General features: G+C 42.5%; 1 protein-coding gene across 3 annotated transcripts in view; it reads right to left on the minus strand.

Annotated features, from left to right (window-relative positions):
- ZHX2 (zinc fingers and homeoboxes 2) overlaps nt 1-22,708 on the minus strand; it is a 116,333-nt gene that overhangs the window by 71,765 nt on the left and 21,860 nt on the right. The window lies entirely within an intron of this gene.

The raw sequence follows: 22,708 nt of genomic DNA on the forward strand, positions 1-22,708 counted from the left end.
GCAAACAGACAACCCTTGAGCCTGTAGAGTAAGATGGGTTTGGAATGAGGTCGGAGGTAAAGAATAATCATGGGAGTGGTAAGAGCAAGAAGAACACGGGAAGCAAATGTCACGATTAAGTGAATGGTTCAAGAGAAGGGATTGAAGGAAATTGTCATTTCAGTCAGCAAATAGAGAACCACCTGCATTTTTAACTCAATCTGAAGGATTTGGACATAAACTTCAGACTGTCTTGTCATTCAACTGAATGGGAAGTTGGAAAATCTGTAATTGGATAGGAAGAGAGTCACCATAAGTCTTTTGCTCCTTTCCAGCAAGTGAGGAAGATGTTTTCTGGCTCTTCCCAAAAGAAGATACGGCTTGATTTCTGGAAAGAACATCAAAGCAATTCCAATAACTGTGAGACTGGGGTGTGATATACAACCGAAACCATTTTCAAGAAGTTTGAGTCGAAAAAGTTACATATTTATACATAGTTAAAGGAAAACTGCACCTACTTTGCTCGGTCTCAAAATACAAAGAAGCTCTAATTCCTCTGAACTGTAATTTTAAAAAGCAATACAAGGTATGTGTACACTGAAATTAGACATCCATGCCTGGGCCAGCTGATCTGGGCTTGGGTTTGGGCTCCCCCCCACACTGGGTCCTACAGCCTCAGCTGCAGCTGGAATGTCTACACTGTTATTTAATAGCCCTGCAGCTTGAGCCTGTGAGCCTGAGTCAGCTGGCACAGGCCAGCCCTGGGTTTTTAATTGCAGTGTAGACATACCCTTAGTTGCTGTCATAGTTACAGAGATCACTACACTGCTTACCCCTCTTTTGGTCTCTCTGAATGCACCCCCTCAGCTGCCAGGACTCATGCCTTTCCTTTCTTTTGGACAGAATCCTCCAACTCTCTCTCTTAGGCTGAGTCCCAGCCAGCCACAGTCCCCTGTGTATCAACCTTGCTCAAGCCAGCTGGGATCAGTACCTGTAGTTCTTCCCTTCGGGAGCTGCGACCACTGGATTACAGTGACCCAAAACAGCCTTCTTAAAACCAAGTATTGCTTAATCTTACCAGTAGGAGCAAAGCACAGCATAAGAGAAAAGGTTTTTTAAAACAAAAGGTCTGCATGCATGCCTACCTTACCTAGAATCCTAGGCAGGCCTATCTTACCCCAGACTTCTACCCTCAGGGAGCCTGGGTCTCAATCTGTTCCCCTTGACTCTCCCTCACCATGTTCTCGAGGGTCTGGCTTTTAAATCCAACCAAAGTGCTTTGTTCTCAATTTCCCAGGCCCCTTTTGCCCTGCTGCCCAAAACCAGTCTGGTGAGCTCAGCAGGGTGTCAGAGGTGGAGCTTCAAAGTCAATGGCTCTTGCAGTGTCCTGAGAGTGCTGGTAGATGAGTGGCTATCTGAAGACATTGTACTCTTTCCTGCCTATGCGCAGCCAGCCTTGTCTTGAATTAACCCCTTCATCTCATACAGTAAACCCCCTTAGAGCAGTCAGACAAACACACAGAGTAGTGGTAAGTTACAGGCAGCTCCAAATCTACCACAGTAACAGTAGGCATTCCTGAGCCGAGGGCTGGAGACAGCTATTTTCCTGGAAGGTGATGAGAACTGTGACCGCAACAGAGACAGCCCCATCTCCACTCTGTTTTTAAAGGAAGGATTATAAAAATTTACAGTGTTGCTACTTCTTAGGATTTTATGGTGAGTCTTACAATGTTTGATGCTTTTCGTAAAGCCCCGGCTCCTACAGCGATTATGTGAGATTCTCAGCTCTAAACATAAGTTTCTACTCCTCACTGGTGTAGAGAAAAAACTGAAACCATAACCTGAGGGTAAACCTAAAGGCTAAGAAACCAGAAGGCAAATAAAAAAGGTCTCAAATTTAATATATATATTTTTTAAAAACTCATGTTTTTTAAGCCAATCTCAGGATTTTTGGGGACCTGACCTAATTTTTGAATGGTTGGGGTTGGCACTACTGAAATTACATCAGATAATAAATAATCACATATAATGGTGCATTTCATACAGACATCTCAGGATGTTTACAAAAGGTAGGTAATCATCATTCCCATTTTTCAGGTGAGGAAACTGAGGCATGGGAAAGGTTCTGAGCCTTGCCCAAATTAACTCACCAAATTACTGACAGAACTCACATCACATTACTTTGGGGAAGTTCTATGGCCTGTGTTATATGGGACGTCAACCTAGATGATCATAGTGATCCCTTCTGGTCTCGGATCTATGAATCTCTTGACTCCCCCTTCTGTATCCCAGTCTGTGTGGTCCATGACCTCCTGAGGTCCCTTCCAACCCTGATATGATTCTATGCTGTCTCCCTCAAAGGGGTCTCAAATTGAGTGCAACGTTTAGATTGCTATAAAAAAAAAGTTGACAAAAATCTTACACCAATATAAATAGTTTAAGGATTTTTTAAAAAACCTATTAGAAACTCTTTTTTATAAACTCAAACATTCCCGTGCAGTTTTTTGCCGCTCAAACATAACAGCACTGAGAATCTGAAAATGGAATGACTTTTCATTGTTCAAGCTGAAGGAAACAAATCCCCAAATGTCAAGATCTCCGGTGATCTGGAACATAGATCTAGAGCAGATGTTTCTGTGGGATGATATGTGGGAAGGGGGTGGGGAAGGGAAAATAACTATACCTTTTAATAGCCGGGTAAAAAGAAATTCCTTTGAGATTCACTGAAACTAAGAAAATTATCAGTTTGGTATAAGAAATGTTTATGATGGAAGTGGGAGTCCTTGAACTGTTTGCGTTCTTTAGCTACCCTTGCTCTTAAAGCAAAGATTTTTCCCAGAAGATGCCAACATGGTAGTTTAAGCCCTAGTGAGGTTCACAGAAAGCATCAGTGTGCAGCAGATAATGCAAAACATCTGCTGGCAGAGAACAGCCTTTGGACTCTCTGGCTCTTCCTATTTAGGCTTAACCCAGTTCTTTGGTGAGCAGACACAAACCTTCTGGCTTCAGCATTCCTCAGGCTGTCTACAATGCAAAACACTAGTGGGAGTGGGACAGGCAGTTGGTATGTGTTGCGTCCCCCTATCGACAGAGATATAAAAATAAGTATCACAAAGCGCTGCTTCCCTCCTGAGCTAAAATAAGCCTACATTTCAGTCTTATTACTGAAAAGAGGAATGGCAAATCATAATAAATGAGTCGTCTCTCTTTTTTAAAAAGACACTGTGCTCTACTATACTTGTTTGATCATGGAGTATAAATGTCCTGATTCATAGTTAGGAAAGCCCTCTGTCTAACCAACATATTCCAGATTTGAGCAAGAGAGACTTACTCAAATTTGGTTATTATCCTTCTGTCTACATGTTATGCAGTCAGCGTCTCTCATCAAAGAAAATGTTCTCAGAGCATTTGCACTGCCCTGCCCTTTCCCTGTCTGGATGGAAGAGGTCTGTCTAAAGGAAAGAACGGACATCAGAGGAAGTGCAATAAACTTACTACATCCAGGCTGTGGTGACAAATATTTTGAGGCAAAGCTTTAGCCTGAACTTGTGACCCTTCCCAGGCCTTCCAAGTTCCAACTCAGATTCTCTACTCGCCAATGCTGATGTACTTTACTGCCTATATAGAGCTTTCTCGCTGCAGGATCACAAAATCTCTCGGACTTTAGCTCTGTCAGGGGCATATGCACTAAAAATTAACCAAGCCCCTACTTGGAATGGTGGGGCTCTTGGGTATGGGAGTTCTGACTCATACCAGTGAGAGAGAGAGAGAGAAAGAGAGAGAGGTACTGGGGGAGGAGGCAAGACATAAGCTTGCAACTCAATGAGAACTGTGCTGCTAAGTGCAAACTTGTCACAAAGGTAGCCAAGATCTCCCTCTGGTCCATGTTCCAACTATTTCCCATAAAGTACTCAAACACAAGGAACACTCAGGTAGGCAGAGCATCAAAAAGGGCATTATGGGCACAATTCTTGAAATGACCCCTTTAAATGAGAATCCAAGACTCGTACCTTTTGAGTGTTTAAGTCACAGCCCTAAGGGTTCTGATATTTTTCACCCTAATACATGGATTTCCCCAAAGAATTACCATAATAAAAATTACAGACCTATTTACTTGAATTATTTGTTTGATATTGAATTCAATATTCACAGCTGCATAGGCAATGTATGGTCTGCAGTTTGTAGATTATATGCTGTTATTATGATATACTTAGCAGCTATAAACTGTCTGGAAATCTATATCAACATGCTGAAAATTCAATTCATCCTGGCAGGTTTTGCAGGACAGACATCAGTTTTAACATATAAGGTTTTGGATTTCTAAGCTTCTTTTCTTTAAGCACTAGGCAAGCTTTGCTGCAAGAGAATCATTCCTTCATCAGCTATTTAGCAAACCTCATACAAGTACCCTTTTTAGTCAGTAATCTTGTGTAATTTACTAAATATACATTGCTACAATAACAAAAAGCACATATAACAAGTATGGCTTTATGGTTTGAGCACAAGACTGGAATCAGAAGATCTGGGTGCTTCTCTGGCTCTGCTACAGACTTTCTGTGTAAGCCTGGGCAAGTCCTATACATATCTCTATGATGTGAATAAATAATGCTTACATACCTGATAGGTGTATTGTGGATTAATTAATCCACTTCCCCTTTGTTTCCCAGACAAACCCATAAAGCAAGGGAACACGTTTTTTTATTAAAAACATCAACATGAAATATAAAGTAATGAAGTTGAAGGATACACTTTGGAGTGTTTTACAAACACCTACAATGTTGCAAAACATGCAAGGTGTCTGACCCTCTTGGAAACAATAATCCCTGCCCTTCCATTCCCACTAATTTGTCCTTATCCCATTTAACTGGCTTTATCTTGTGTTTTGAATGGAGCTGAAATGGATATGGCTATTTTCATTTAACAACAGCTGTTGTTGGAAACCATGATTTCCTTAAAGGGACCCCAGCATTTTACACTGACCCCAGAGAAACACACCAATTCAATAAAAGGCTTTTGAACCAAGAATAACCTAGAAAATAAAGTACATGGTTTTCAAATGAATGTTTGCATTTAATAGTTTCACCTTACATGCACCTTGTGTCTAAACATCTTGGTTTGTGCACAGATCAAGGTCAGCACAGCTCTGGGGAAATCTTGTTTGGTTAGTTAATAGCTACTGCATAGCCAGCCATGGGAATCTAACAATATCCCTGCCCCCAGAGGCTCATTTGAAGTGGTGGTTGGTTTTTGACTATTGACATCAGGTATTTATTTAAACAGGGAATAGGAGAAGTACTAAGGACTTGATACACCTTAAAATGTTACACTCTAATGAGGACGAGTCTGGGGCCTGGAAACCTTGACAGAAGCACTTAAATTTAAGGTGGTGAAGGTCAAGAAGAAAATGTATCAAATCCATTTGAACTGTGAGGTGCATGACACAGTAAACAGAAACAAAACCACAACTTAGAAACACCAAGGGCTACGCTGTGCTCTGTCCCTGGACCTGTTCTTTACTACTACCCCAGGAGGGGACAGATCCCATCTCACCCATCCCATTTGCATCATTTTGCAGACCTGGCCAGGCATATCTGGAGGAAAAGGGGAGGCATACCACATCTAAGAGGTGGTGCAAAGTACACATTTCCCCTGGACACCAGAGAGCTCCGAGACACTAAACTTCCTCAAAAGCCGGTGTGTTAGGAAAAAAATCACACAATGAGCTCAAAGTCTATGACTGGAGCTCCTTATTAATGTTGCACAGACAGCCACTGTTATATTAGCCAGCATCCAAGGTAAGTTATACTAGTGATGAAGCGTTGTCCACCTCCATACTAAAGCCAGATGATAACATGGGTTGTATTTCAGAGTTCTCTTTGGCCCAGAACCATGAAGATATTTGCACTCCTATACTTCCATTGATTTCAATGGAATTTAGAAGCCTAAATAACTTTGTCAATCTGAGCCTATCTTAAATTACAGCAAGACAAACAACAGACTAACATTTTATTCAAAAATTTCCTAGATTCTGCCAGTTACCTCCAAGTATTTGGAAGCAGGTGAGGAGGCAAGGGAGAAAGGTGGTATAAAAAGAGGAAAAAAAGCAGAAAATTACTTGCTCATCGGAATGTTTCCAGGGAGATTTTAGTGGGGGCAACACTAGGATGTAATGCTTTATATGCCTAAACCTGGTAAACAGCAGCTACCTGAACATCTGGTACTAGAAATTAGTTCATCACATGGTGCTTCTACACTTCACCATGGTGCGTGTGATCTGAAGACCTACAAAAGAGAGAGACAAATCATGGACTAGGGCATCTGTGTGAGGGTTTATATTGCTGCCCATCACTGTAGTATCTGAGTGCTTTCCATGTAAAAATCAATAGCAACCGAGCCTTTCTGGGAATAAAAAATAAAAAAGGTACACATCTGGGGATCTATTCCTTCACACACTTATTTAGACAGTTCACAGTCTCTCAATTCCTCAGTATCCCCATCTTTAAATCTTGTCAGAATTTTTCTAGTGAAAAGCCTTGCTCGAAGATGTTTTTCAGCAGTTCTCTCATTACACCTTCTAGCCGTATATGTTACCTATGAAACAATCACATTACCTTATTTATTTTTTCTTCTTGCTTCTTTATTCCTTCATCAAATAGAAGTGCTGTGTTTTCAGAATGGCTGAGAAATATTACTTTTGCGTACTATTTTAAATTGGCAGTCAGTAGTTTAGAGACAGGAGGACACTGTTTGAATACATAAGAAAATTCAGCCAAAGAGTGGTGTTTGTCCTGATGGGTTCTAGCCAACCAATAGAAAGTTCATCGTTAACTTATTTGGCTTGAAATAGATGTAAAGAGGAATAATCCAAAATATTTACATAACCTCTTCCTACACAGTTGAGATGGACACCCTTTAAAAAGTTACACACTATGCAACACACTGAGGGCTTGTCTATCACTAACTTAAATTGTGCTAGTAAAATATGTATTGGAAAGCTATTTCAGACACCGTTTTGCCAGAACCATGATTGATAACTGTTTCCCATCATAGTTGTTGCTACAGTAGCAGTGTTGCAAGACTGTTTTCCTCTCCAGCACACATACACTGATTTAAAAAACAAGCAATCCACCATGCTATGAATGTTCCCCCCAACTAATTAAATTACAACCCAATTCTGAACACTGTATTAAGCAATGTTAGAGCAGGTCTGGGAACCACAGTGATATGCTTGGTAGAAATACACAAAGGAATAGGCAGGATTAATATTACCCGCCATAATGCATACAGGGCTTAGCTCAGTTACCACACACCTCTTTCCAATCCCCACAGATCATTCAGTTTGTGACAGGGAGGGAAGAGAGTAAAACCTAACATGCCTACATTTCAGAGAGAACTTAAGGCAATAAAATACAGAAATAGATTGATTCAAATCCTGAAAGATCAAGCCCTGAACTAATTATTGGTTAAAGTGAGCTTGGCAAATTGTAAAGAAGATAGGATAAATTATAATCAGTTCACTTTTATTAGAATGAATAGGTGTCATACCATAATGTGTATGATCAAGAGTAAATTCTGTGACTAGTTTGTGTTGGGCTGCAGATAGCAACATTTCTACCTATCGTAGAGACTTATACATTTCCCATCACCACAGTATCTGAGTGCCTCACAATCCTGAATGTATTTATCCTCACAACACCCTTGTCAGGTAGGGCAGTGCTATTATCTCTGTTTAACAGATGGGGAAATTGAGGCACAGAGAGACTAAGAGACTTGCCCAAGGTCACACAGGAAGTCTGTGGCAGAGCAAGGAATTAAAATTGGGTCTCCCAAGTCCTGATAGCTTCCCAACCATTGACCCAGGCTTCTGCTTACACACAGAAAAGCGTCCCCCTTCTCCCTAATTTGAAAAACAAAAAAGAAAACAGAAAAGAAAATACTGAGCAGGCTGCCTACATCCAAATTTTGTTATTAAAAATGTGGTTTCTCTTATCAGGCTGTTTGGACTATTTCTGGTTTTGACTGAGCTGGAGGCATCAGGGTTGCAATTTCCTGCCAAACACAGCAGCAGCCAGTGCAAAAGCAGCAAAGGAAATAATATGAGCACAGGATGTAACAATAAAACAAGAAATCACTTCACTCCCTTTTCAGGTGATTGTACTTGTGTTTCATTTGGAGCGGCTGCCATTAGGCATTATCTGTCCTCTCATTTTCAGTAAGTGCATGTATGTATTTACATTTATGATGTTAAACGCGGAGCAATCTGGACAGCAGCCCATAAGAGCAGGCCAGGTTACCTATTTTCAGCTAAAAGTAATCATCAAGGAGGCATTAAAGATTGTGGGAGAGGATGCCAGGAGTCCACTATACGCTGGTGTATGGTCACTTACAGTCTCTCGTCATTTAGGTTCATGTGCTCCCATTATCAGAAACCATCAAACCACCTTATGTTATATATGCTTTCAGCTAGGGTGAAATCATGAAAGAAATCCCAAACATCGAAACAGCTAACAAAGCAAGTCTGGCCACTTTTAGGGTTTGTCTACACTACCCGCTGCATCAGCAGGCAACGATTGATCCAGCAGGGGTCGATTTATCGTGTCTAGAATAGACACGATAAATCGATTACTGAGCACTCTCCCGTCGACTCCAGTACTCCACCAGAACGAGAAGCGTAAGCAGAGTCGACAGGAGAGCGTCAGCTGTCGACCTACTGCAGTGAATACACCGCAGTAAGTAGATCTAAGTAAGTCAACTTCAGCTATGCTATTCACGTAGCTGAAGTTGCGTATCTTAGATCAACCCCGCGCGGTAGTGTAGACAAGCCCTTAGATAGCTCCCAAATCTCAGGTGCCGTACATAGAAGTGAAGAGCCATCATTACCTTCCAAGTCATTATTTACTTGGGACACAAAGCAAAGGCCAAAGGGGAATATTTTTCAGACTGAATAAAACATAAATAGTTAAGATGATGTGTGGGGGCACATCCAGTCACACATCCATGGCTCTGGAAGGTCTCTACAGTGGTGACTGTACTAGGCGGGGATAGAGGGGGGTTATACATCATCTCACAGCTCTAGTGGTTCTCCTGCTACAGCATCCACTTCTGGTCCAACCCTCACCTTGGATCTGCAGAGGCTACTGAGGGTGGCTGCTCTGTGGTCTACCATGGAGATGTCCAGCTCACAGCCTGCTACACAGCTAGGTACTGCACTGATGGATTTGGCTTTTAAGTTACAGTATCTTGTGTCCTTTTCCCCCCTTCCATCTATATATTAAATGTTTTAAAAAAGCTGGGAATGTAAAGAAATAGAATGAACTTTCCCTTTGCAGCCTGCATCACATCGGTTTAATCACAATTACACTAATAGTAACAATAATTTGTTATTTCACATCAAATTCCGTCCCACTCCCTGAACATTAATGGGAGTTTGGGGAGCACAAAGAATTCAGGATCAGGTGCTTACTGTAAAAAAGAGGCCAAAATAAATTTGCTTGGAGGTTAATTTTTTGGGGATCGATTAGTTTGAAGAATCATGTGCTCTAGAAACATTGGGTCACGTTTGCAGCAGCAGATATAGCTGGTTTTGCAGCTTTCCAACTGACGAATAATCCAGGACATAATGAATTCAGCTGCCATTTAAAACAGAAATTTGCTACGGATTTCAACTGGAGCAGGATGGAACTAGAATACAGTGGGGCGGAAGACCAGGTTTTATTGTTCTCCCTAAAAACCATGTTCGATTGTGGGGAGTTGTCCAGGATGATGGCATTTCACAATTTAAAAATCTCACAGAATAGATGGCACAGAATATACACCCATATCTTGAAAGATAATGACATTAATCTCTCCTTTCTTAGTGTATTTAATGCGTGCAAAAAGTACATGTGCACAATCCTTCTCCAACTGTCTTCTTGTTATTATTCCAACGTGACTCTTCAGAGCTGCTGAGATCTTATATGTTACTTCCTTTTTGGAGGATCAGATATATTGCATTAGAAAACATGCAGAAAAAGTTCTAGGGCATGAAATTAATTTTCACACACTTTTATCTGGGTCAGCGTTTCTACTGACTCTGCAAATACTTTACTTTTTTATCAGCTTTTTTTTTTTAGTTAACACCCCCCTCCCCACTGTTCATTAGAACTTAAGTCTGACATTCACCTGAGCTAAAGTTTAGTCTTGCTGGGTAACTCCTCAACAAAGGCAGGATTTTTGGCTTTTGGTTTTCATTACAAGGTTAAACACTTACTACATGTCTGGATTGATTCTTGTATCCAGGAAATTCTTAACATGTTACCTTTGTTTTGAAGAAATGCGCTTTCACACCTCTGTTGTGAGGCTTACAAATGACAGCTAACAATGGCTAGGAAGATGGTAAGCAGAGACTGCTTGCAGTGAAAAATGCACTTGTGTCACTATTATCCCCTTCTTCCACTTCCCTGTAGGATGATCAGATGTCCCGATTTTATAGGGACAGTCCTGAAATTAGGGACTTTTTCTTATACAGGCGTCTATTACCTCCCACCCCCGTCCCGATTTTTCACACTATTTGGTCACCCTACTTCCCTGCCACCCTGCACCTGTTGGTTTCATCCACTTGTTGGGCCTTGTTGAAACCAAGATGGTAAATTATTTGGCACTGCAACTGTCTTTTTCTTTATGCTTGTACCGAAGCCAACACAATGACTCCCTGGTCCCTCACTGGGTGCTGAAGATGCTAGTGTAATAAAAGAAAAAGAAAAGAAAAGAAAAGGAGAAGAGAAAGATATCAGCAGACAAAGGCTGGATTCTGTTCTGGGAGTGATCTGCTGCAAAGATCTTCATGTGACACATCCACCTCCTGTGGACATAAGGGAAGTGGGGAAGATGTGCTCTAACGGGCACAGCCTTTGAAACAACACAGTTTGGAGTTGTGGCAATTCAGAAAATTCACTGGAAACTCAAGCCGACAGCTGAAAGGAATTTATAAGAGGCAGGGAAGACTAATTAACTTGCAATGAAAACAAAGAGCTAATGAGCTGGCTCTCAAGTGCTTTTCAGGATGCAGTTCCTTTAATTCTGAGAGATGCTCTTGCATATTTTGTTGGTGTTGCAGCATCCGGAAGATCTAAATGCTGCCCAGGAGCCTGATTAACAAGTGTGCTTCTGCTGAAAGCTGGTTTAGCATTTTGGCAAGGCTCTTGCTTCATAGGGGAATCAGCACACAACCAGGAACAGTGTGTGCACACGCCTGAATTTCAAGGGCCATGAGCAAACTGCCTAATGCTGCTGATCTCTTTCCTGACTGCTGCAGGGCTCAAACTGGCAGAGTCAGACCCAGAGGGTCATCCTGGCTCTAATCTATGTCAAGGAGCAACAATTTTTTCATTTCCCCCCAACAGAGGGCTGAGAGTAGGAAAGTGAATAATACACCTCTATCCCAATATAACGTGACCCGATATAAGGTGGGTTCGCATACAATGCGGTAAAGCTCCAACATGCTGCTCTGAGCAGCGTGTTAAGGGTGCTGGGCTGGAGCCAAGGGGTTGGATAAGGGGCAGAGGGTCTTTGGGGTGGTCAGGGGCTCCCCCCCGCCCAGGGTCTGGGAGGCAGGAGCTGTGGGGGGGCACTTTTGAGGGCCCCGCAGTCCCAGAGTGGCCCAGGGGATTAGCGGGGGGCAGGGAGCAGCCCGCTCCACTTCCCTCACCCCAGCCCCAGGATAAGGTAAAATTTTGCCATTTTAGGCCCTGTCTACATTAAAGAAATTTGCACCAGTGTAGCTACATCCTGCAAACCCCTAGTGTAAGTGCACTGTACTGGTGTGAAGCCAGGCTTGACCTAGTGACACTTTGGTAGCAGGTGGAAGGAAGTCAGCTGCACTGATGTAAGCCCTGCTTTGGGCTGGTGCATTGTCCACGTGAAAGGCTTGTACTGGTGTAACTACAGCAATACAGGTACAGTGGTGCTAATTTCCTTCATGCAGGCAGGGCTCTAGATCCCCTCTCGCTCAGAAAATCTCCTTCACAATCCACAGATTAGTCACTCATTCTCCATCCAAAACAGTTTGTAATTTCTTCTTCTTAGTTCTCCTCCAACAAGCCCTATATATGAGGTAACAATTTGCTTAAGTCTACCTTGACATTTCTGACTGGCTAGGTGAAGTATACTACACTCCTCTCCTACAATACACATGGATCTGTGTCTCCTTCCCGCCCCCATATTTTTCAGAGGTAAATCAGAGAATTATAACCAATTATAGCTCCAAGTCAGGACACTTGCTGTAGCATGTGCCTAAGTGCCTTCCTGAGTCAGGGCCTATGCCTCCTTAATAATGGGCTTGGGGATCCAGTTATTGTGCTATTTTACACATTCTGGAATGGCCTCTCTTATATACTCTATTCAAGGTTTTAAATCCAGTTTTCAATGTACTAATTGGAAGACTGCTGGTGTACTATATTTTGACTTCTGTCTTATGTTGTGCATTAACTGATCGCTCGGAGCTTGTGATCTTTAGTGGAAGCCCCTTGAAAAACAAGATTGGATAGAATCACATTAAACAGAGAAAGGAAAATGAATTGCTAGCTATGCTGAAAAAACTAGGCCACGGTTCTCTTTACCAAGTCTCCCGGTATCTCTCAGACAGTAAAAGGATATGAAGATCCTCAAGATATGCACACACTGTTACAATGTCTGCTGATTAAAAGCTGGCTTACAGTGCTTAGTAAATTTAAGGCATTAGCAGTGAATTTTAAAATTATACAGTCATTAGTAATTTTAAAGGAAACCTTTCATAAACACCATGCTGCTCATTTAATTCCTTTTCTAGCTCTCTCTACTCATGCAAGATATGCTGCACGAAGGTCTTGTGGAAAACATGGTGTTTAAAACATGATTCTTGGGTTCAAATTAAAATAATCATTATTCTAGGATGGACCCAAAGAATCAGCAAAAGTATCCTTCTTAACTGGCTGGCTGAATGAAACCCATCTACCTAGAAAGATGCTTATACAGAAATAGACTGTATTTTCAAAACAAATATGTTCCACATTCTGGCTTTTTACTTTGATCAGGTCCATCTGGGCTGGAAAAACTTCACCTGGAGCTGATCTAGGAAAGGCTGAGCTCTGCCTTGTCCCCCCTCTGTGCCTTCCCTCCTCTCTGTGGCTGGAGGGACCAGCAGGAACTCATCCCCTCTTTTCCTCACATCATGTGAAGAGCGGAGATGTTGGGTGGCTTTATTTATACTGCACCCATCACCTGTGTTTTGAGCGGCACAGCACCTCACAAATGTTAGTGAATTTTACACGGAGAGGTAGGAAAGTATTATTACCCCCATTTCGCAGATGAGGCACAGAGAGATTAAGTGACTTGCCCAGGGACACAAAGGAAGTCTGTTGCAGAGTGGAGAACTGACTCTGGGTCCTGTGCCTCAACCACAAGGCTCTCCTTCCTACCACGTCATCTATCTCCAGGATCACATGAGCTCTTGGGAGGACTGAGGGAATCTCCACATTTAAAATGCCTATTGTGATGGTATATATTATACACATACACTTACCGCTGACTTCAATGCATAGATCTGGCCATTGTTCTCATAGGAAGTTCAAGACACAACACAGTTTATACTACTTAACAGGACTGTTTTACAAATTAGTTAAACACATGACACGCTATGTAAATTGAACTGACTCCCTCCTTCTGGATCCAGAAATGAATGGAGCCATGTTTACTTAGAAGGTGTCAGGGAACGTGCCTAGCGAAGCACAGAATATTTTGGAGGGTGAAGGCGGAGGCTTGAAATATTTTATACAGAGCCCTGCCATTGGGCGACATCCTTAAATGAAGCTCAGCAACCCTATAAATACTTCCTGGGTGGTTATAGCTCTCCCTTAGGCTTGTCCTTGGTGTGTTTTTAAAGTGGTTTATTAAATATCAGTCATAACTTTGCTATCTGGTGGGTCTCTTTGGTGATGTTCTATGACATATTCCCCATTAACTGGAGAACAGTACAGTAATACTGACATTCCTCGCTGTCCACATGGGAACTGAACCTGCTGAAGATTACATTTAATTCAGAGTGGGGATTATTTATAATTCAGAGTTATCCTTTCATACATGTTCCAGACCGCCAGACATGTGAATGCATCGGTGGTCTAAGCAGAAGCCTAGGAACTAGGATCTCCAGTGTTCTGGTCCCAGTTCTGTCAATGGCTCCCATCTGTGATCCTAGACAAGTTGCACTTTGAACCTCAGTTCGCTCATCTGTAACCTGGGGATTTACCTACCACACACGGGCATTGCAAGGATTTGCTTGATAGTGCTCTGAGATTCTCTGATGGACGGTGCTATGCCATCAGCACAAAGAAAGGCCACAATCCTTCCAGCTGTTCAATGGGACTCCGCATGAGTGCAGGGGTCCAGCACATGGAAGTCAATGGGGCTGCACTCAGGCACTCCACTCCTGTCCCTGTGGAAAACCTGAAGCATGAGGAGCTATGTCTGTAGCACTTGGATAATGAACAGTGCCAGGGGCTATTACTTGTGGAGGAGACTGCCCATACAACATTATTTCAGCTCTCAAAGGCTTACCCATTAAGCTTATTGGGGAAGCGTTACAAAGGCCTTCAAAACATGAGCAGTTTGCAATGACACTGGTAAATCAAAGAGTGCAAAAATGCCCAGATATACAGATCTAGGGGGCCAAATTCTACCACTATTCACAAGCTTGAAGCTCCCACTGGTGTCGCTGTGATGCAGGGATATGAAGGCAAAGTTTGGCCCTCAGACTTTTCACAAGTTTGCTGCAGAACTTACAATTCCATTTTAAAGTTTCTAGCCTATAGCTTGAGAAGTCACCGCGCCATCAGATTCAAGCTCTTATTGTAGGGTGAAGACAAGGTAGGAGTTTATTGTTGGTGAATGCAAAGAGGCAGCAGCCTTTTCTGTTAATCTACCTAGGCAGATGTGGTGGTGTTCATTTATTTTTAATTAGAATGTGTATGTAAATATAGGTGAAAATTAGATGCAGCCCTCTGGCATCTGGCAAATTATCAGTGCAGCCATACAGCATCTGGCAAAATTACCATCCCAGCCCTGCGGCTCCTGGCAAGCTACCAGCTTGACCCTCCATGATGCAAAGGTCCTGGATCTAGCAGCTGAAGATAGACTGAATATTTATTTGGTTTTAATTCATGTTAAAGCATCTCAATGACATGCTGATAGATGCTTGAGAAATTAAACATTAATAATCCCTCCATTTCCAAAATAGCTTTTACGATTTAAATCAAGTGTTGCCAAATTCACCCGGCCTCTCAGAAAACACTCCAGGTTACAACTTCAGCTATCAATAACAACACCACTTTGTACATTTCTGATCTCAAAGTGCTTCACAAATATTAATCAGTCTCCATGAAAACGCTCTGAGGTAGACACATATGGAGGCACCGAGGCCTGGTCCACACTACAAACTCAAGTTGATTTAACTACATCGGTCAGGGTTGTGAAAAATTTCATGTCCTGTGCGACACAGTTAAGTCAACCTAAGCCCCGGTGTAGACACTGCTAGGTCGATTAAATAATTCTTCCATTGACTAGCTACTGACTCTAGGGTTGCCACTTTTCAAATGGCTGCTAACTGGATGCCCAAGGCCCTGCCCCCTTCTCGGTCTCTTCCTCATAAGACTCCACCCCTATACCACCTGTACCCCACCCCCACTAAAAAAAAAAAAAAAAATAGACAAGAGGGCTTGTCAAATGGCACCTGGACACACAAGTCGAGACCTGAACTGCCCAGGTGAAAACCAGACAGGTGGCAACCCTAACTGCTTTCAGAAAGGTGGATTTACTACAGCGATGGAAAAACCCCTTCTGTTGCTGTAGTCAGTATCTACACCACAGCGCTGCAGCTGTGTCACTGTAACATTTCTAGCACTGACATACCCTGAGATATTAGGTTACTTGTCCACAGGACACGCAGCAAGCAAGCAGTGTAGCTGGGATTAGGACCCAGAGTCCTAAATCTCTGTTCCTCCACAGCCTACTCACAAGACTACACTCCCTAAAAATGGCAAAAATGTGTGAACCTCTCCGCCCTAAATATCACTGCCTCAGAATAGTGTTAACTTCAGAGCCTAGCTAACACCATTAAAATGCTATTGTTTAAAAGAACCGCAGAGGGATGGAAATCTCTGAAAAATGAGAGAATGTAGAGACAGCTGAGCTGAAAAGTCTTGTCTTAGTAATAAAAGCATGGGTGAGTTACTTTTCATGAAAATATTTGCATGTACCCCTGCTGATTATTCCTCACTTTAAGTCACTCATCTCTCTTTATGACATAAGAATCCAGGGTCATTTGCTCTTCTTTCTGATCTCTGCAGTGCTTGGAAAGAGATTGCTGGCCCTGAAAGCATTGGTTTGGGGAGAGCTGTTAAGGCCCCAATACAGGAAAACATCCTTAATCAGTGCAGGATGTAAGCACATGCCTAAAGTTAAACATGTGCTTATATCTTATTGACTTCAATGGTTCTTAAGCACATGCTAATGGCTGTCCTGTTTCAGGCCTGAAATCCCTTTGCAAGTCTTCCAAATGTGATTTTTGCCCCTGTCCACCTGCTTATTACCAACTCTTGCTTATTCATAATGGTTAACATAAGAATGGCCACGCTGGCCATCTAGCCCAGTATTCGGTCTTCCAACAGTGGCTGGTGCCAGATGCTTCAAAGACAGATGTGACCAACCTGTGGTTCTGGAGCCACACGCGGCTCTTCAGAAGTTAATATGTGGCTCCTTGTATAGGCACCGACTCCGGGGCTGGAGCTACAGGCTCCAACTTTCCAGTGTGCCGGCGGGTGCTCACTGCTCAACCCCTGGCTCTGCCACAGGTCCTGCCCCCACTCCACCCCTTCCCGCGCCCTTGCCTGAACCTGCTATGCCCTTGCTCCTCCCCCTTCAAGCCTCCTGCATGCCACGAAATAGCTGATCGTGAGGTGCGGGGAGGGGAGCTGCCGGTGGGCAGGAGGCACTGGGAGCGGGGGTAGGGGGGAGCTGTTGGGGGGCTGCTGACGTATTACTGTGGCTCTTTGGCAATGTACATTGGTAAATTCTGGCTCCTTCTCAGGCTCAGGTTGGCCAACCCCTGCTTCAGAGGGAGTGAGCAGAACAAGGGTAATTATCTAGTGATCTGTTCCCTGTCATCCAGTCCCAGCATCTAGCAGTCAGAGGTTCAGGGACACCCAAAGCATGAGATTGCATCCCTGACAATCTTGGCTAATAGCCATTGGTAGCCCTATCCTCCATGAGCTTATCTAATTTTTTTTTTTAGCCCAGTTATAGTTTTGGCCTTCACAACATCCCCGGCACTGAATTCAGGATGACATTGCGTTGTGTGAAGAAGTACTTCCTTATGTTTGTTTTAAACTTGCTGCCTATTAATTTCATTGGTGACCCCCGGTTGCACAATTCTGATGGAGGAAATAACTATATTGGTGACAAAATGGGGTAGGAAGAATACACTTAAATTTGGAGTCATCTGGATACATTAATGACGTAAACACATACATGACATTGCATTGCTATAACAATATACTGTTTGGATGACATTTGTAACTAGATACCCTGAGTATTCGATCATACATTGGCTCTTTCCTGTGGCCAAAATTAAAAACAAAACAACACAACCCTGGGGACAAAAGTGTAAAGCCACAGACTTGTATGTTTGCATTCCTCTGTCTTGATATCAGTAATAAGAATGTGTATTCATTTACATCTCTTGTTCATTATTTTGTTTGTTGTACTTTGTTTTGCATTTTTCTTGGAAAAAATAATTTAAAAAATGAAATATGAAGCATTTGATTTTGAATGCTGGAGTCCAGGCATTGGCTCCTGGTGCTACAGCAGCTTAAGTTCATGGCTTCTGAAATAAATTCCAACATGGTGTGCGGGGACACTGAACGCAAGATGATAAACTGAACGTTGCCATGTTCAGGTCTGAGATCCTGTGACATGCCAGAGCAAGCCAAACACGAATGCTTATGCCATGGAAAGCCAGGGATCCAGCTTTTCACTGCTGTAAACAGTATTGTTTTAAGCATTTATACAGTTTGCTGGATATCAGACCCTAAATCAGGCCTGGATCATCCAAGATGTTTCTGCATGTGGAAGAGACCCTGCTTTAGCCAAATTCTCATGGCGGCAGGGAACCAGAGAGGAGCGTGAGGGGGAAATGCCAGTTTTTGGTGTGTGAGAAAACCCCGGTACACAAAAACTCAGTAAAGTGAGTTTTGGACTCTTCCTCATTCTGACTTAGTCTCTGTGTGTGTGGGGGAGAAAAACAACAAAACAAAAATATTTTATACTTGAGCTATATATAATAATATAACTATATAGCATATATGTTAGGGTTTAAGAGGTCATTCTTCAGTGTAAGGAGACTTCCATTTTCTTTTAAATAATTACATCTAAACAGGTTTTTAGCGGAGTCAATTTTTAATTTTGCAATTGCAATGGCCTGAATGAATGCACTAGTTTTACCAAAGGGGTTAAGCAACATTGTAAACAAAACTTACTGCCACGCTGGTTGATGAAAAACATCTAGTCCAAGGTGGCCTCTGCATATTCCCATTTGTGGCATTTAAACATTGGCTCCACTGAGCTCTGAGAACCTTCTGGAACCCAGTGCATTTTGGGACTGCACGAGGGCCCCTGGGGTTGAGAAGATAGATGAGGAAAGAGGGCACATGCTCTCCAGACAGGAAGGATGGTCCAGTGGCTAGCAGGCTAAACTGGGTTGTGGGAGAGAAGGTTTCAATTTCCTGTTCTGCCACAGACTTCTTGGGTGACCCTGGGCAAGTAACTAAGCCTGTGCCTCAGTTGCCCATATTTAACATGTACAAAGGGCTGTAACAAATAGCACTTTGCTGCCTCACACAGGTGTTGTGAGCATAAATACATTAACGACAGAGATGTGCAGCTACTACAGGATAGGGACCATATAAGTACCATAGATCGGTGGTTTTCAACCTGTGGTCCGCAGACCCCTGTGGATCTGCAGGCAATGTCTAAGATTTCCGAAGGGGTCCACACCTTCATTTGAAAATTTTTAGGGGTCTGCAAATGAAAAAAGGTTGAAAATCACTGACCTAGATAGATAGATGCCTTTTCCATGGCTCATTGAGGGTGTATGGAATGATCTTGGGTTGTACGTTCCAGTGAAAGAAGCAGGGAACTTTAAAAATGATGGAGGGGGAAGAGGAACAGCTTAACTTGTTGTATTCGATCTGTGAGACTTGTAATAGCAACATAAAGATGTGAGAAAGGGAAGGAGGCAGAGGATTAAAATCCAGGGCTGGGAGAGCAGAGAAGAAGATAAAAGACTGGTGGAGATGCCAATCCTTTAGGGGGAGAACAGCATTGGTGGGGGAGGGAAGTCACTGGGTTGATCTGAGAGGTAAAGTTCCATTTTGCCTCCTCTGTATGCAATTTTTCCGACTTTCTATTTTTGGATCTTGCAACATTATACAATATTAAATCATGCATAGCTAGAATAACAGCCAGCAGTGACCTGTTCCAGAATGCTTAGGGAACATCAAAAAATGACACAAGAGAAGAGGTGCTACATCATTAATATGCAGTTTTCATGACTGTCCTCTGCTTGTTGATGAGGGTCTGAAAATATTTTTTAACATTACGTAAAACTAAGATGTTTTCAGAAGAAATGGAGAAATCCAGTCTAGCTTTACATAGTCTGAATTATAACCCACCATTTCAGAATAACCACACAAAATTCAACCTTTATCTACATGCCCCTCAAAAGCCACACATTACACTCCACTAAGAGCATGTCAAGTGCTGTAACAGAAGCACCAAGATGCGGATGCTAATATAAAAAGTTTTACAAAAACCCAGAAGAGTTTTCATGAATAAACAAACCCTAAATTAACACGGTTTTTGGAAAGGAATCAGCCCCTCGACAGAAGCTACAATGCACGTAAATATTCCCCTATAGCGTCAGCCATTCCGGCACACCCACAGCGTGCTTGTGCTTAAGCACCAGAGAATGAAGACAACTAGACAAGAGTGGAAGCAATGACCCTACTTTTCATCACTCAGTCTGAGTGATATGCAAGAAATAAACAGCATCCATGGTGAATGATGAGAGATTAATACAAATCAAAGAATGACTGAAATTGAAGAGGCTATTCCCAGGTGACCACATTTAGAATGCATTGCAAGAGAGCTTTGTCCAAAATTTTCACTAGCTGCAGCTTCTGGAATCCTGGGCATACAGCCCACTGATTCAGTTACTCAGGCTCGGTTCTTTAAAACTTGTGTTGCTGTGAGTTTTTACTTGCTCTTCTTATTGTGCTTGGTTAATTGTGACTTGCCCCCACATCATATCAAATTATCCGGATACCAGGGTGACCAGCAATACGTCTGCGTGTGTGTGTGTGTGTGTGTGTGTGTGTGTGTGTGTGTGTGTATTATGAGTAACAGCAGTTGTAGTAATACATGAAAATATGAGCTGAAATTTTAAAAAACTTGAGCGCCTGAAACCAGGCAGCCAAATTCATATCTAGGCACCTAAATGAAAGGCTTGTTTTACCAAAAGTGCTGAGCACCCACAACTCCCATTGAACTGGAAGGGCTCAAGCCATTCATTCAGGTGCCTAAAGACAGATTTAGGTACCCAACTTTAGGCATCTACATTTAAAAATTCAGGCAACCATTTTTATCTTGACAAGACACTTCAAAAATATAATAGCAACAAAGGAGAAAGGAGAATGAGATGAAATGTAATCGCAAGAGCAGCTCAGGATTTCATGCATGTAAATCTGTTGAAGTCAGGATTCTATTCAGGCCTGTGAGGATACTTCCCAACCGATGCACGTTTTTCCTTGGAAATGTATCCCTCAGTTTGGTGGGAAACAGAAGGTGCATCTTCAATCACTTTAGTTTGGAGCAGCTCTTCTTTTAGTTCAAGTTATGTCACCAATAGTTTGAGGAGAACCAAATTTTGCTGTTTCTACAGAGGATTTCCTTTTTCTTGGTAATCTGTAGGCTCAGTCACATTCTGACCTACTGGAGATCTTCATCACCACCAAACCTGCTCCCATTGAAGTCAATGGTACTTTCTGCTATTGGCTTCGGTGGGAGTAGGATCAAACCCAGAATTAGGACCTTTACTGAAATAACCTAACTCATATCGACTTTGTACTTGGCTTCCCACAGAATCCTGTATCAGCCCGTATCTAAAACGCAAACTAAAATTCATTGAAGGAGCAAGAGACTGCTCATGGGGCACCCACCATTCTTCACAGATGGTAGCAGAGATGCAAGCATAGTGCAAAACAAGCTCAGGTGTTATTTATCACCGTGCTGTCCAAACCTGCTTAGATGACAGTGGTAAAATAGTGCTTTAGCTCTGGCTATGCTACAGCTTCTATTATCGTGGCCTCTGGAGTAGTTGCACAGATGAAGAATTAAGCGTCCAATTTCTGCCACTTTAAAGGCATTCTAAGATCAACATGCATCCTTGGATGGCCCAGCCATCTACTTGTTCTCTAGTTCTTCAGTAAATCACTTCAATATATTCAGAGCGCCTGGCGGTAATTCAGAGGTCTGGACCCAGCTCCCAGATCAGTCGATGCCCAAGAGCCTAAGGCCTTATCTTCAGTACAAAATGTTATTGTATTAGGACATGACTGTGAAGTGTCAGATTAGTTCACAAGATGCTGACTGTGGCTTTGCAGGTAGTGTTGAACAAGGACAAAATGTTCAGCATCATGTCAGCTGGTCATTGCTAAACCTTACTGGGACAAGGATTTAGCCATGAGTAGCTGACAGGATACTGACCATGACCTATTCTTGTTCTTCACTAACTGAAAATTCATGGTCACCAGAGCATTAGCTAACTCAACTCTCCACAGTGTCCTACCAGGAGAAAATTCTGTAAAGCAGATAAGTCCTTAGACACCTGCTTTACTGAGAGGTGGGCTACCCTGAGTCCACTTCAGCTTTGCTCTCCCGCCTCCAACAAAAGGAAATAATGAGTCTCGTAAGGAAACCAAATATCCTTTGAAATTTGACATGAAATTGGATTAAAAACACTGTTAAAAAAAAAAAAAAAAAGACAAATAAAGCAGAGAGCATTTTGATGTGTATCTGTGTCCTCCACTTTAGTGCCATTAGCAAGTCCAGAAGCAAGAAGAACATTAAAGACAGGCCACTTGTGATATACTCTGCATGCTTAAAACAGAGCTCTTATTACACTGGTGAAGGCAAGTTGCACAGAAAAAGGAGGCATTACACTTTATACAGAATAACCTTGTTTCTTCAAGTGTGGTTATACTCAAAGGGATTACGGTAAAATGAGCTCATTCTTACTTGAGCTGCCTGCTCCCTGGAAGGCATGTTATCTGCTTTGACCACCTAATCCCTCCCATTTTTTCCTTAACTTTTTCTTTGCCCCAAAGCCAGCTGTAGGAAAGAGCTGGATGCTAATTTCCTTGGTGCATCACCAGCTAAATTGCCCACTGATTCCCAACTGCTCATTGCTGGTGATGTAAAAGGCAGGAAGAGCACAGCTTAATTTTCAAATTCCGGACTGGGGAAAATATTGTCCCTCCTGCTTTTAGGGTGGAGACAAGCCAAAACAACTGGAAGACAGCTCAGGGGAGGGTCATGCAAATCCATGGCATTCTCCTTCCTCTGTGTCTCAATGGAGCTCCTCTGCCTGAGAGGGAGAACTGGCTTG

This window comes from Natator depressus, chromosome 2, assembly GCF_965152275.1.
Source record: "Natator depressus isolate rNatDep1 chromosome 2, rNatDep2.hap1, whole genome shotgun sequence".
NCBI classification, from domain to species: Eukaryota; Metazoa; Chordata; order Testudines; family Cheloniidae; genus Natator; species Natator depressus.